Here is a 16,698-nt window from a genome sequence, read left to right as displayed (position 1 = left end):
TTGTATATTTTGAATACTGATAAACAACCACAAATATGAATGGTTTGTTGATGTTTGTGACAAGCTGCATGTATAAGATCACAGTGTAAAGGTACATGTAATACCATGGAGCTCCGTAGTACTGCTCCATCAAGGACTTACATATATACTAGTACCTATAACATTCAGCTTTGTGTTTTCACTATTAAAGATAACTACCAGTTGTGGTAACGATCTCAAAATGAGTCCGAACAGAATCCAATGAAATTACCCTCAAAGTGTTTGTATGAATGAATAAAAAATATGTGCCAAATGGCTCTAGAAGAAAATGCTTAATTGCTGAGAAATGAGCAAAATAAGCACGGAATTCCATCAAAATGTCTGGTATTTTTCGAGGCAATATTAATACACTGTCCCACATATGCTTTTCTGTGTTAGTGATCGTCAAAATTGTCAATTTTGAGCTAAGATTTCATGATTTTACACATATACGTTTACATTAATGTACCAGATCTAGATGTATATTTTGACAATTAACCTTGATTTAAAAGACAATCTCAAGAAATAGTTGTTTTCTGCAACTACTGTCTTTTACCTTTAAGTCATGTGAATGAGCTTTAAGAGTATGTGTTGAAACTCTGTTTCAAAGACACTATTTTTTTGTGAAAACATAGGTCTAGGCAGAAGGGCAAACTTCCAGCCACTTCACAATGGCTCGGACTGAAGTGTGAATAGGATAAAAATATACTTCAAATTGAACAAAAAGGTCAAGTGATTTGCAGTACTTCCTGGTAAAATGAGATAAAGAGGGTGTTTTGCCAACAACAAAAAGTTGATTTGATGCTAAATGGTCCATTACATTACCGGTTGGGACTTTTGTCACATGGTTCCAATGTCAGAGCACATGAACTTTGTAATCGTGATTTAATAAGCTAGCTTCCTATGTGTATAGTAAATTTAATGTTTGTACCCAAACATGCATGTAGTATGTAGATCCACATGTGTCATCAATTTCCCCTGACTTTTAATCCAATCATTAACATTACCATGCATCGTACAAGTACATTAATATCATCAAGAAGTTGGATACTATATAACTGTACATCGAGGAGTCGGTCTGGTTTTGCTGAGAACTACAAGTACACGGCAGCATCATCGCAATCAACAAAAATGTATCTTCATTGAAGTGAGATTCAATCAAAACACTAAACTACACGTAGCAATTCAGTTACAATGATTGAGTATTACATCTAGCAAGACCATAAAGTATCTTTCCTATTCCAGGATTCCAGGAAAGCAATGCCACAAACTCTAGGTACAAACTGCTTTTATTGAGGAACAATAAATACATTTTATGATAAAGCTATCTTTGATTTTGCTATCAGGTGGATCACTATCAGATCAATGATAAATGATGTCTCTCCATTTACAAGTAAACTGCTTTGTTGGGACCAACCGGAGGGTATTGTTCACTAAAGTGAAACCAGCTTATACCAGGATCTCTCTGTAAATCAAGGCTGTATTCACCAATGTCTAAAGTAGCTTACCAGTACATGAAGTGAATAGAGCCTACTCATCTTGTCCCCCTTCAGACTTTACAATTGAATTGTATAGCAATAGGCATATTAAAGGGGTACTACAGGCTGAAAATACTTTTGTCTTCAATAAATAGAGTAAAATTCACTTTATAGCAAAATGCTGAAAATTTCATCAAAATATGATAAATAGCGAATTTATTGAATTTTAAAGTTTATCAACACACATTGTCATGAATATTCATTAGGTGGGCTGATGATGTGATTGATGTCACATCCCCACTTTCCCTTTTCTTATGTTATTACATGAATCATTATTCTTTCATTTTTTCATACATGTACACGTCTGAATGTTATGTCTCCCTTACAGTAATGAAATAAGTTGCAGCAATGAATATCTAATTCACTGTTAGTTGTCATTTGTCATTCTAATGTTTTTGTTCTTAAAGGAAAAAACGGAATATAATATAATAAAAAAATAACAAGTGGGGATATGGCATCATCAGATTGCTCACTGAATATTCATGAAGAAATCCCTAGAACTGTTTCACCGAAATACTGCAAATCTTTGAAATGCCATTTCTTCATTATTCCTTTTCCAATTTTGATCAAATTTTCAGTATTTTGTTTTTGTCAGATTTTTCTTTATCTGTGCAAATCATATTCTTTTCAGCCTGGAGTATCCCTTTAAGCATTAGTGTCGAAGGAGGGAGGGGATGTCTTTCTGATTCAGTATGAAAGTCTTCTTGTGGTGAACATTGCAGAGCATACTTGTTTCAATGGTTAAACCTGGACATTTTTAGTGAGACAAGTAACAATATCCTGATCACACCCGAATTCTTTTCACAGGAATCAGTGCTAATAACTGGTAGAAGCCTATAGACCTATACAGTGTAAATTACATCTGAATTCCAATGTCGTAATTCAGAGGGGTTTGCGTTGGTCATCTATAATGTGAATGACTCCTTAAAACTACTATAAGCAGTGCATCAGGGTAGGAATTAATTTTTTTTTTTTAGGGGCTACTTTTTTTTTTACATTGGGGCTACCACTGAATATCTTGGGGCTATTTTCTAATTCATGGGGCTACTTTTTTTATCGCATATCAGCAATTACCTTTTGACATTCCGAGACTCAATGTGATGCGTAAAAGCTCAGAACATTTTTAACTGTAATTACTGTACAGTAGGCTACAGGCCTTACAATAAACAACAGTGATCCCACCAGAGCAGTGGCGTACCTAGGATTTTTCACAGGGGGGGGGGGGGGCAAATTCGTCCGCCCAAAAATGTGACAAGCAAAAAAAATAAACAAGTCTTCAACCACAAATATAAGATTTCGTACCAGAAAAAAAATTGACAAGCAAAAAAAAAAAAAAATGTGCATGGGTTGTGACTCGTCAGGGGGGCAGACTGGCCCCCCCCCCCCCGTAGGTACGCTAGTGCACCAGAGCTTCAGCTTCACACACTTCAGATTCGAGCCAATCGAGGCCCCAAGACTTTATTGTCTCTGTACAGTACTGTTTCTTTTTATGTTTCTTTTTTGGCTCATCCTTCTCAACAGTATCTCAATTTGGAGAGGCTTCTGGCGCTGGCTCTGGCCGTTTGGAAGAGCCAGGTTGAACTCGAATTAGAAACTTATCCATCTCGCACTCCAATTCGACGATGTCGATAATCAGCGCTGTCACAATCACCAGCTGATCGCATACAATTCTGTGCATGCCTAGTACACATGATATACCGTACGATGCACATGGTCTCGTTACCAGCTGTGCAGTCTAATCGTGCACGCGTACATGTACATAAGCCATGCGGCAAGTGCGTCAATAATTCTAAAAACCCCGTGCTAAAGACTATGCGTACTCCGCATCCCATATTGCATTGCGCGTTTATTTTACAATCGCGAAGCTTCCGGTGTTACGGAAGGTTCGGATATTGCATCGACCGTTCAACTTAAAGCTGGCAAGGGCGATATAAAAGATGCGCTTGCTCTGCCGCCGGAGAACGTAATTATGTGAAGTATTTTTTCATTGTCGATGGTATTTTATTGGGGCGATTCTGAAATAAAAAGTCGCCCCAAAGCATTGGGTTTTGAGAATTTTTAGGGGCGATTTGGGCTGTCATGGGGGCAAAATCGCCCGTCGCCCCCGTGTAATTCCTACCCTGCAGTGCATCATGTTTTGTTAATTCTACATTCCTACACCATGAATATTTTGTACGAAAGGTACAAAATAACATTTTTATCGGTTGAGAATATTTCAAGCAATTTCACCACAATCAAAATGTTATGAATCATAAAAATAACTATTATTTATTAATTTCTGTTTTTTTTTTAGACAGGGTGGTCTCTTCAGTACATAAAAACTGCTTTTTGAGAGAGCCCTGTACATGATGAAGGGGAGTTGTAAAATGATTTTTGCACTGGTCTAAAAAGGGCAAAGAGTGTTTGTCTGTGTACTGATGTGACCGTATCATCATGTTCTGCACTGGCGCTTTCATGGAAGAAAGCAATCTGCTTTAGTTTTCACCAGTACTTTCACTGCAGTTGTAAATGCTAATGAAAATGTACAGTATAGTTGTAATGTAGGCCTATCATATTTGGTTGTGTGTATCTTTTATTCCACTATTTCTTTATTTTAATTTTAGATTTCATGTTTCAAGGCTGCCATATCTTCAACCTACAATCACAGTTTGATATAATAAATAAGGAATTTTGTGTGTGTGTCTCTTTTTTTATATTTTGAAAGTACTAAAGTGCACCCTGTGTAGTGTACACATACATGCGTATAGTCCTACATTGTACATGTAGTTCATTTTTATCCACTTATTTCAGTAATTCTAGAAAAAATCTTAGCATGATAGCTATGAGGGGGAGGTGGTGGGGGAGGTTGAGAAAATAAAGCCCCAAAGTAGTTTGTTAGAAAAAAAAATCAGCTAAGTCCATACTTTTGGTTATTAAACCTAAGTCTACCTGACTGAGCCTGCATATTATGTGGGCTGAAGTCTTTAGAGAAGACAAGTTATAGCAAAATCCTGCAGTATATGTACTATAGACTGGATGATTTTAAACTATGTAACATTTTAAACATAACTGAAAGTCAGAAACATAATGAATATTGATCTGAAGAACATAATCCCATTAAAGCGCTCACTAATGCAGCTGCATGCGTAGATTGTAATAAATGAAACCTTCATGCTCCACTCTTGTACATACTATGACAAATGTTGCAAACAGGTAGAAGCACTTCATTTCATAACAACTTCATTCAATGGGCTACCAACGAGAATCGAAAACTGAAAATTTGATGGCAAGGGACTTAAACCCGCCCTTCATGTAGTTTTTAAAATGTCAAAACTTTCCATGACTTTCCAAAAATAGAAAATAGAAATTCTGTGATTTATCATGTTGATAGGCCGATAAAACATGCGACATGAAACAAGCTCTGATTTAGAAAGTGAGCAACATGACTGGAATCAAGTGACCAAAACTGCAAAATTCCTTTTCATAGTCCTCACTCCCTGTTTCGTATATCAATGTTGACCAAAAAAACAAATTTTAAAAACATTTTGATTAAAGATTTCCCATGAATTTCCATTTTAAGGAATCTTCATTACTACCCATACCATGACTTTTCTTGCATTTTTTTAATAGCTTCTGGGAAATGTGATTTCCTGGTTTATGTTTACACTCCCTGACTTTATTTGGCCTACTCTGTAAACTGAACGAAAAGAATCAAGCCTAGATGATATTGTACATTATGTACTGCGAAAACTGCAATGAAATGAAATTGTAAAGTTTGGATACCTACTGTATGTTTCACAGTAACAGGTCACTTATTCAATCAATATCAGCACTCAAAATGTGGTCATCTCACTCTTCTATCAACCCTCCATTTTCATAATTAAAATTGGCATTGGCAATCTAAAGATTGCTTGAGGCTGACGGAGAGTTAAATTAATTTTAGCGCGGACAGAAAACTGACCTTTACCACAGGTCCGTATCATGGCATCATCCCACCTGATTATGTGAATAATTCAACCATTACACGGCCACTCAATCAAGCTTATTATTCTCGGCCAGACTGGTTTCACGTTCTTGACCAATTTGAATAGATAATGGTTGTATCTAACTTTTTAGAATTTCTAACCGGGATTCCTTATCACTGGGAGTGGGAACTTATGATAGGCTGAATTTAGTTACCTATATATGCTGCAGTCAGAACATGACCATGTACTTGCTGTTGTGCATTGTTGACTTTATTTGGGATATATATGCCCTTCATCTTAATAATGCACATTATTCAGAATTACCAATAATATTTTATATAACTTTCATGAAAAAGCAGATAATGCTGTCAATCAGGTTTTATCAGCCTTTTCGATTTGACAAATTTCATTTCCATGACCATTGTCTATTTCAATACAACTGCATTTCAGTACTCTTTGCATTAACTCATAGTTTAAATATATAAAGGCCTATATGATGAATTTTCAAAATAAAATATGAAAGTCATTATTTCTTCAAATTAGTTGATTTTGAACATCATCTTGTATTGTCTTGTATTGCATGAAATGAAAATGAAAATACACTAAAATCACAAATCAAAACTGAAAAGATTATAAAACCTTTAAAGAAATTCAGTGTTAATGCAATCTATTTCCTGGCCAGTCTACACAGGATTTGTTATGTACAGCTACCAAATATATACATGTGTCATGTAGCTTCTCTGTTTTCATTAGAAAGGGATATTTCATTATTTTGTCAGCTCCAAAAATAAATCAATAAAAATGCCAGAACCCATATTTTGATGATACGTTCAAGGCAAAAAGCCAGAAATATTTCCTCCAACCTCCCTGATTCAAAAAACAAACTGGGGTGATATCATTGCCTCTTTCAGACTACATAAATCTGTTTTATATCTGGCCTGCATGGTTTAATAGCAAAATTTTTGTTGCCATCTTTCTTCCGCTCTAAAATCTTTAATATTATTTATCTTGGAATAGAAGAAGAAACAAATCTGATGGTTACAAGAAAATGAAGATACATGTAGGTGTACAAGTAGGCCTTACACAAAATAACTTTCACAGCCTTGTTGGCATCTATTGTGTGAAAGCAGACCTACAACACTAATAAGTACCAGTAGGCCTACTACGACAATCCTCCTTTTACAATAGGGTGAGCACATTGTACAGCTTGGGGAATATCAACGGATTCACCTCCATATAGCATTCTAAATCTGGTATTTAAGAATAGTTGCATGCTACAATGCATAGCAAAAGATCTATATTATCTCATACAGGCCTACATACATGTAGACTTGTCGAGCAGTTCATAATAGCAACATGTTGAGTTCGTCTGAACAGGTTGTTGTAGTTACTATAGCAACATCCTCACAGTGGTGAAGGGGCCTCCATGTGAATCACAAGATCACACTAAAAATGCCCCCCTCCCAATTAGCACCACTTCCAACAGAGGGTTGACTGCAATATTAGTCAGAAAATAAAAAATGAAATATGGACAGGTCTACTGGGAGATTAAAAGGCTGGTTACACGGGGGATGTACATTGTGTGTAAACTTCCTACAAAATCAAATCAAATCCAATGTCTAGAGAGTGTTTGATCCACATTTTGTTGTCAACAAGTTGTCAGCTATGATAACATTAACATTCCTTGATTTTGATTGGCTGAGAGGTGCAGGTGTCTGGCTGTCACTATGGTAATTATCAGATAAAAACAGACTTTGTCAGATCAAAGTCCATTCATGTAAATACACCCCTGACAATTTTTTTTTTAATTGTACCATTTAATTTCACTGATCCATTTATTTTCATTCAAGAAGAGTTAATCAGTTTCTTTTTGAGAAAACTTGCAAATATTGAACCCAAAGATTGAAATGTAATAATCAGTGTTTTTTTTTTTAATCAGACTGTCATTCAAGCAAGTACTTGTAGCATAGTGATGTATCCTCTTTTTTTAATGGAACATGATTTCTGATGCGAGGTGCCTTGTCCATTTTGGGGGACCATTTCATGAGTTTTGTCAGCACTGACAAGTATATGTTTCTCAATGCTTACCATGGATAATCTGCACCTGACCAAGGAAACTTGTCGGATCTGACATCTTTTAATATCAGTCAACAAGCATTGATGAAACACCCCCCCCCCCACATTGGTTGCCCCGTTTCTCTTCTCAATTATCCCTCCTGAGTTCTCAGTGAGGATTGATAAAATAATAATGGACTTCAAAAGTCCAAAGAATACTCTGGTATCACTTTGGTTTTGAACTTCCAAACTCCCAGTAAAAGCTCAGGAGTGAGCCACTGTACGTGCACCTATCACTTTTATCAGGGAAAATAGCATGGGGGCATTGGATAAATCTGACACCAATTGCCCCTTTAAGCTTGCCCTACAAAACTACAAAGGAACCACAGAAATGTATATATATTGGGTCCAATTCAAACTGTAAAATAATACAGCTCAAATTTGAATTTCCAAGCTAAAAAGATTAAATGACTTCCAAAGTCCAATAATTATAAAAGAATTCCTTTTCTCACTTTGGCTTTCAACTTTATACATGTATCTCGCATTTTATTACTGAAGTACTGACTAAAACCCGTATTAAGCCATTGTACCTATCACATATCAGGGAATGTTAAATGGGGGCTTTGGATAAATTTGCACCCCAATAGCCCTTTAGAGGGATGGTCCAGGCTGAAAGTATTTATAGTTGAATAGATAGAGTAGAATTCACTGAGCAAAATGCCGAAAATTTCATCAAAATCGGATAACAAATAACAAAGTTATTGAATTTTAAAGTTTAGCAATATTTTGTGAAAACAGTCATCATGAATATTCATTAGGTGGACTGATGATGTCACATCTCCACTTGTTCTTTTGTATTTTATCATATGAAAATAGGTTTATTCAAAAATTTTCCTCCAAGAACTACAAAAATTGGATTGACATCTGATTTAGTGCATTAGATATTTATTGCTGCAACTTATTTCATTATAAGGGAGACATATTATTCACACAAGTATGAAATAATGAAAAAAATACGATTTTATGTAATAACATAAGAAAACGGAAAGTGGAGATGTGACATCATCAGCCCACCTAATGAATATTCATGACGACTGTTTTCACAAAATATTGCTAAACTTTAAACTTCAATAACTTTATTATTTGTTATCCGATTTTGATGAAATTTTCGGCATTTTGCTCAGTGAATTCTACTCTATGTATTAAGATATAAATATTATCAGCCCGGACCATCCCTTTAAATCCCTACAAAGACGAATAGCCACTAGATTATTATACATGTAGGGTCCCATTCAAACTGTAAAACAATGTAGGAAGTTTGAATTGGTGAACTAAAAAGATGAACCAAGATTTTCTTTCTTTTTTTCTGGTACCTTTGCAATGAGATTATTCCTTTAAAACCAGATCACGTGTCTGAGGTGAACCCTATCTTGATCATGATAGTCTTTGTTGCAGGAAGTCTGTGACTCCGACAAGACAACAAGCATCCTTCAACCTATTACACACTGCACTCTCACAAGATGACATCATACATTGTCACCATGGCAACGGAGTAAAACAGTTCAGGAGTCACGGCCGTTCGTTCCTTGGAAAGCCTGGGAGCTCTGCTCGGCCTGAAATATGAATTCAATTTGGAATAATACTAGAGTTGGACAATGGCACTTGGGGCATATATCGCACTTTTGGTACGCAGGAGGTACTAGGGTAGATGTATGCAATGTTGCAAAGTTCTAGGATTATGCCTATTTCATATTTCTCCTGGGCCTCGTCTTACAAAGAGTTATGATTGATCTGATCAATCACAACTATGAACGGCCAGCAACGTCAACACCTATTATGAATGTTTGTTCAAAATATTTTCCAACTATGATGATGTATATTCATGCATTCAGTGTTTTTCTTGAAAATTCACTATGCTTCTCTTTGTTTTATACAAAGGACATTGTGCAAATTTTCTGTAGAAAAAATATGAAACTGATGGGTTTCCATAGAGTTACGATTGATTGGATCAATTGTAACTCTTTATAAGACGGGGCCCTGGTCTTCCTCAACTATTAAAAGGAGCTTTAAGCTAAAACAAAAATATCCCCCCCCCCTCCTATTAAAAAATATCTATACCTTCATTCAACCTTCTGCGTAACAAACACAGGATTTTATTTTATAGTTTGCTAGCCTGCACTATACAGATATATGCAGACATGTATGTATCTTGGGTGATAAAATATGAGAATCTGAAACAAAAATATGCTGGTAGTGGTATTTCTAGTTTATGGCCCCAGTCAATGAAATGGATAGGCCCTGTAGGGTTGATGATATACCAACCAGTCACCAACATGCCTCTCTTTATTCCTCTCCTTCCCCCCTTGCTCATTCTCCTCCCCTCTTCTCAATTATGAAGTCCCAAAGCTTCCTTGTTTTCCCCACCCCCCCCCCCCCCCGAAGTTGCCCTCTCATCCGCCCATATCATTACCTTAAAATGTACCGTCTTTAAAACAAAGAGGAATTATAACATAAGGAAAGAAAATTACATAATAAACAATGAAATTCATCACTGCTTCCCCCACCCCCCCCCCCCCCACAAAAAAATAGGAAGAGTCATAATCTATGGTATAATCACCTTTGGCCAGATTTCCCAATGATTTGCAACAAGCACTCTACACATACGTCATTGTGGGGTAGAGATATGGATCTATAACATTAAGGGGTGCACTTTGTCTAGAGCACCATCATTCTATTTTTTACTGTCAAACCATTTTAACCAACTACAAAGAAATCAGCTTTTAATCGATCTGTTTTTGTTTTAAATCACAAAAAACACTTTCATTATCAAAACTGACTTGGGAAATTGTTCAACTATCTAATCTTGTATGACATGTTTTTATCAGGCCAGTGTCTATCCCCGTACATGTAAGTATTTTTCATCAATTCAAAAGGAAAACCACTAATTAGTTTACAGCTTTAACCTTGGCTTTTAGTATCCCCCGCAAAAACCAACCTATGGGACTTATTAAGCCATGGCGTACCTCATTCATTCAGTATTTTATGAAACAATATCAATCTGCACAGTAGGCCTATTCAGTAGTTTCAATTCTTCAACATCGATCCAATTATTTATCATAATTCATTGATTACTAAGTAGTTTAACCACCTCTGTAGGTCTCGAACAGATCATCTGGAGTTGAAAAATTATGAATAAAAAAGTGGACATAAATAACTCTGCAATGCATGTATTCCTGCCTTCTCACTGTTTTCTTTCTATACTTAGTATATCACTCTATAAATATCTCTTTCTCTCTTCTATTTGTCCATCTCCCTTCCATAGATCTCTTTCATTTATTTTTGCACATGTTTTTCTCTCAAGATTTCTGTCAGTGACAAAGGGTTTCTTCACCTTGTTTGTTCTCTCTCTCTCTCTCTAGTTTATCATGATCAAGAATTCTAGAATCATGTTACTCTCCTGTTAGATCAGATCAACCCGTCACTCACGAAATTACAATTTCAAATATCACCAGAGTTCATATGTAATATATGAAATCAAATACTTCTTGGGGGGCCTTGGTAAAAGTAGGAGGGCAAACTTCAACTATATTGATGATATGCTGGTATGGAGGAACACATAGTTTTCCTTCCATTTATTTAAAACTCCTAGGGATGAAAAATAACAGAAAATACACTTGGAGTAGTCCCACACAGTGTACGTACAGGAATAATGAACCTATTCCTAGTATAAAGGCTGGTATCGTATAATTTCGCAATTTGCCATGTTTTGATATGACAGCTAGACACATTGGCCCGTATTCTGAAGTCAGGTTTAACTTAAACTCAGGTTTAAAGTTGTGGTTTAAGTATGGGAAGCCAAAAGTATCATAATTTTTATTAAGTTGTATGTTTCTTATGTTTACTGTGCTCTTTCCTGATTCATCGATGGTGAAGACAATCATCTATTTATACTTCTTAGACAATTATGAATGATTTGAGAGCCAAATGAGCTGAAGTACGATATCTCTACTGTTAGTGATTTATGTAACAATTGGCTATTCATACTTAAACCACAACTTTAAACCTGAGTTTAAGTTAAACCCGACTTCAGAATACGGGCCAAAATGTGCATATTTTTTTACAGAACTCTGCTGTAATCAAATTTGAAAAGTGAAATTATTCCCTGACATTGCACAACCTCTACAGGTATGACAATGTGATCTGTAACTTCTTATCTTCAGGAGTGAACTTTGGAGAAAAAAAATCAGGGGATTTTCATATCCCTTTTCAAGAAAAAAAATGGAATAACACATTGTAAAAGAAGAATAGTGAATAAACATCATTCAGGAGTATGTAGTCATCATTTCAATGTTCATCAGTCTCTGGAATGACTGGTCTTCAAATACTAGCTTCTTATTTGTAATCTGATGGGGGGGGGTTAGGACATCCATACATTTTTTTTTCATCATGTCATCATTTTAACCTATGCCAATGACTGTATGTACTGCCATCATGCCATTCGGGGTCTGCCTCGTCAAGACCTTTTGGTCTTTTGCAGTCTCCCAAATTTCATTTTGTATTTATGTATGTTTAATTGCTTTGTTACCAATTATGTATCTCTCCGATATTGTATCTTGTATTCTTATTGAATGAAATTTGAATAAATTGAATTGAAATTGAAGAATTGAAAATTGAAAATGTTTTGTGATTATTAACTACATAATGTCATTGACATTTCTTATGTACAAATGTCGAAAATGAACTTTATAAACTTTAGCTTGAGAGCTTCAGGCCGAAGAACATGATAGATCTCGAGTAAAAGCATATTAATTTTTTTTTTTTTTCATGCATTATGATTTATAATAGACCAAGATAGGTTTTTTTTTTCTACTTTCCGCATTTTCTCTTGATACCTCAAACAGTCTCCTAAAAATTTTGGAATTGTGTCTTTCAATTTGAATAACTCTCAAACTGTTGGCAGAGGCCATCCAAGTAATCTCCAAACGAGTCCTGACACTATGCATACATGTTCACCCTTCCTATGGGAAATGGCATAAGCTGTTGTTTCCCCTTAGCCCAACACGATTACATAACCAGTGAATCCATAGTGTACATGTAAACTCAACAATTACTTGCTCAAAGATGAAAACGGAGATGTGCACTGCAAAAAATAACCTCACAAAAGTTGTATATTGTAATTTTTATTGTACATTCTCATGAATCCTGAAATCAGGAGTTGACTCGGATATCAAAAAGTAAAATAGTAATTTATGCACTGAGCATTGTAGGCCTAGGCCTGTGTCTAAGCCAATAAAAACAGATTAATAAACTGACAACATTCAGGTAAATACTTCACAGATATGGACATAATGTAGTTAATCAAAAGCATAAGAAGGAAACTTTTGATTTTCAGATTAGATGGAGATTTAAAAGTCTATTTTGCAGTAGGTTGAACAGTTTGCTATTTCTACATTATTCTGGTCTCCATGATCCCTGATAACATGGGTCAAATAAATACAAAGGTATCGACAGTAAATAGGTTTATCCCTTGCTAATTATGTTTGTACGAGATTCAATTCTGTTTTGTCTGTACACTCAACAAGGTTTTCACTCCTGTCCCTCCCAGGCATACCACATAAACACAAGCGATGATAATTCCATTACTTAAAGGTCAAGTCCACCCCGGAAAAATGTTGATTTGAATAAGTAGAGAAAAATCAAACTAGCATAATGCTGACAATTTCACCAAAATTGGACCTAAAATAAGACATTTTAAAGTTATTTTGCTTATTTTTCACAAAACAGTGATAGGCACAACTCAGTGACATGCAAATGAGACAAATGATGATGTCCCTCACTCACTACAGTGTATTTCTTTTGTTTTTTATTGTTTAAATTATACACATTTTCATTTTTTTTACAGATTTGACAATGAGGACCAAGTTGACTGAACCAGCATATACATGTACATGTAGGATTAAACATTAAACATTCCACATGTTCAGGGAGGAATAAATCATTGTTTGTCTTGACAATGAGGAGAAAATTAAAATATATACATTTATTTCACAAATGAAATACAAAATAGTGAGTGGATGACGTCATCAGTCTCATTTGCATACCGACCAGGATGTGCATTTAACTATTATGTGAAATTAAGCGAAACTTTAAAATGTCATAACTTTCTTTTAATATTTTACATCCGGTTTTGATGAATGTTATGTTTGTTGGATTTTTCTCTTTTCATTCAAATCAACTTTTTGTTGGGGTGGACTTGTCCTTTAAGTCTGCCATGTTGAACTTTCCTGTTTTCAACATCCCACTCTCCGCTCTTGACGGAGTGTCTTAATATTCCTCCCATATAACCATCCTTCCCCGAGTTCCCTCCCCTTCCATCTCTCTCTCTCTCTCTCTCTTTCTCTCTCCCTATCTCTCTCTCTACATCTCCCAATTCGATCCAACATTATCCGCATACAAAACAGTGAAAGCACCCATAAACTCAATGTACTCTTATTCAAATATTATGTCAGTTGCAGAAGTTCATTCACTGCAAATGTAAGCACCTGCTCAAATACACATTCTGCACAGCTGTAAAATAACAGAGTCCATACAAACTAGAATCATACAAATGTGCGAGTATATAAATTTCATAAAAACGAGTCTGTAGTCATTATAATGGAAAGTGCATTTCATAATCTCAAGTCCTTAACCTTAATGGTTACCTACATGAACATTCAGGCAATTCCATAGGTTGGTGGACATGAGCTCAATGTGTCTTTGTAAATATAGCCCATCTGAACCGTAACGTGAGTAACCACTTTATCTGCACCCCTTGTAAAAACCATGTGTTCTTTATCTTTTTTATTATATACAAATTTGTCTCCCTATTATACTTCTTTGAAATGGATATAATCAACTTTCATAAAAACCTTGCATGAGGACACTTTTCACTTATGTCCACTTTTCATTTTATGCATGTCCAAATCATGTAACATGAGTAACCGACACATTTCAAAGATTTGCCAGGAGCTTAATGAAATTTCCCAAGTTTTGTTTTTATACAAAGGATAGTCAGACTGCGTTGTGGTAAAGAGATGTTTAGTTCCTATCAATAATAATGGAGTTACAGCTCCAAGTATGAGTCAAGGAGTCTCCAAATGTAACGTGAGTAACCGTGGAATAGCCCATTTACACTTTTTAAAAGCCTCAGCAGCCTTAACTCATACCATAATGTGTAGTGCGTGTGTGTGTATTTGAGTTTTGTCAGACGTGTATAAATCAGATATGATTATTTTCGTCTGGGACCGACCATTAACGTCACCATCCAAAAGACGTGATCAGGGCTCGAACCTCCAACCTCTTCATCAATTTATAACTTCCCCACATAGCTTGGATTACAGGCGCACACCACAACGCCCAGTTATAAAACGTTCATTTTAGAGACAACAATTTGGCTTGAAACACAGTGAATGATGGAAAACCATAACATTAAAACCAATTAACTATTAAATACAAATTTAGGAAAATAGATGTTGATACAATAGGCCTACTTCATGTGGTTTAGTAGTAAATTAAGGCTATATACTGTAATCCAGAAAAAAAGGGGTATTAGGTAGCCTATACTTGTTGAAAATTGACTGCATATCTACATAGAATGTGTCCTGTTAATATTCAAATTGGTCTTTTTTACTGCATGGAATAGTACTTCAACTTAATATCCATATCTCAGTGGTGTAAAAGAGTGGCAGCCTAGTAGCCTGCATATTGCATAAAATAGGCTTTTGATAATCCTTTCAAGCAGAGTGTGTGGTGTAGAATAATTCTGAGATAATTCAGATATTGTACGAAGGACAAAAAGTAAGACTCCTAAAGTAATATTGGCAAAACATATTCAAAATACTTCTTTAAAGATTTTTCAAATTGATGAAATTAACCCTTTGCGCGCTGATGTTGCAATCGTGCACATTCGTACAATTAAATTCAACAATCGTAATAATTAGTTCTCTCCCCTACATGTACCTTCAAATTAGATAAGGTAATAAAATGCAAAAGTTCTTGGCTAACATCTGTATAATAATAACAAATATCAATGGTGCAATATGGAAATCTTGAATTAAAGAAAATAACATGGAAACAATTGTCATTATGTAATTCAGTGTGCAAAGAGTTAAGTGTATCCTTTCCAAAAAAAAGAGAATAAGAATATAAAATTTATATAGGTTTGTGAATGGTCAGTTAACAGGCAAATTACACCAAAGCCTTATTGCAAGCAATGGTTTGTTCATAATTATTCTTTAGGTGTTACAGTTACACCAAACTTTATGCATGCATGATCAATCTAAATCAACACACAATATCCAGTGTTAATTAGGAACTGAAAAACAGTGAAAATTGTGTATTCTGGATAATACGCAGTGTTAAATATACACTTTGTTGGAAGAAACAATGCAGTGTTTGATTAATTTCAACTTGGCATTGTATGATCTAGCTAGGATAAATTTGCACAATAATACATTCTTTGATCTTTATCAATTAAAGAGTTCATATCTGCTGACATGTAATGGATTTATGTGATCTCACTTGTAAATGTGATTCATTGTTTTAGAAGTTTGTATTTGTTATGCACCTCAAGACTCCCCAAATATTATTTGATTTTTTTTTTATACAACAACAACCGCCCCAACACCCCTCCCCCCCCCCCCCCCCCGCTTAAAAAAATGTATTACACACACATACAATAATATATTTATATATAAATTAGAATTAAAAAAAATCCTACCTGGTAATACTGTGAGGTTTGTCGCTGATTGGAAGGCACCTTGCAACGTTACCTGACACCAATAAATGCCGCTGTCTGCTTGAGTAGTCCCATTAATAGTCAATGCATAATCACTAGTCATATCAAACCTAGGATCACTGGGAGGCAGTTTGCTATTGGACAGAGAAAGGGAAGAAAATTACCTTCATTGCTGACCCTATCAAAATACCCATATTTCCTCAAATGTAAGGTGCACTTGAATGAAACCTTCAAACATCGAGCGCACGCCAAGCATGAACAAATATTCAAGATATTATATATATGTATGTGTATTTGTAATGACAATGGAGTAGTAATAACAACAATAACAACAACAACAAAACAGTAAAAATAATAATAATAAACA

This window comes from Lytechinus pictus, chromosome 17, assembly GCF_037042905.1.
Source record: "Lytechinus pictus isolate F3 Inbred chromosome 17, Lp3.0, whole genome shotgun sequence".
Classification (NCBI taxonomy): domain Eukaryota; kingdom Metazoa; phylum Echinodermata; class Echinoidea; order Temnopleuroida; family Toxopneustidae; genus Lytechinus; species Lytechinus pictus.
Note: the sequence above shows the minus strand (reverse complement) of the source record.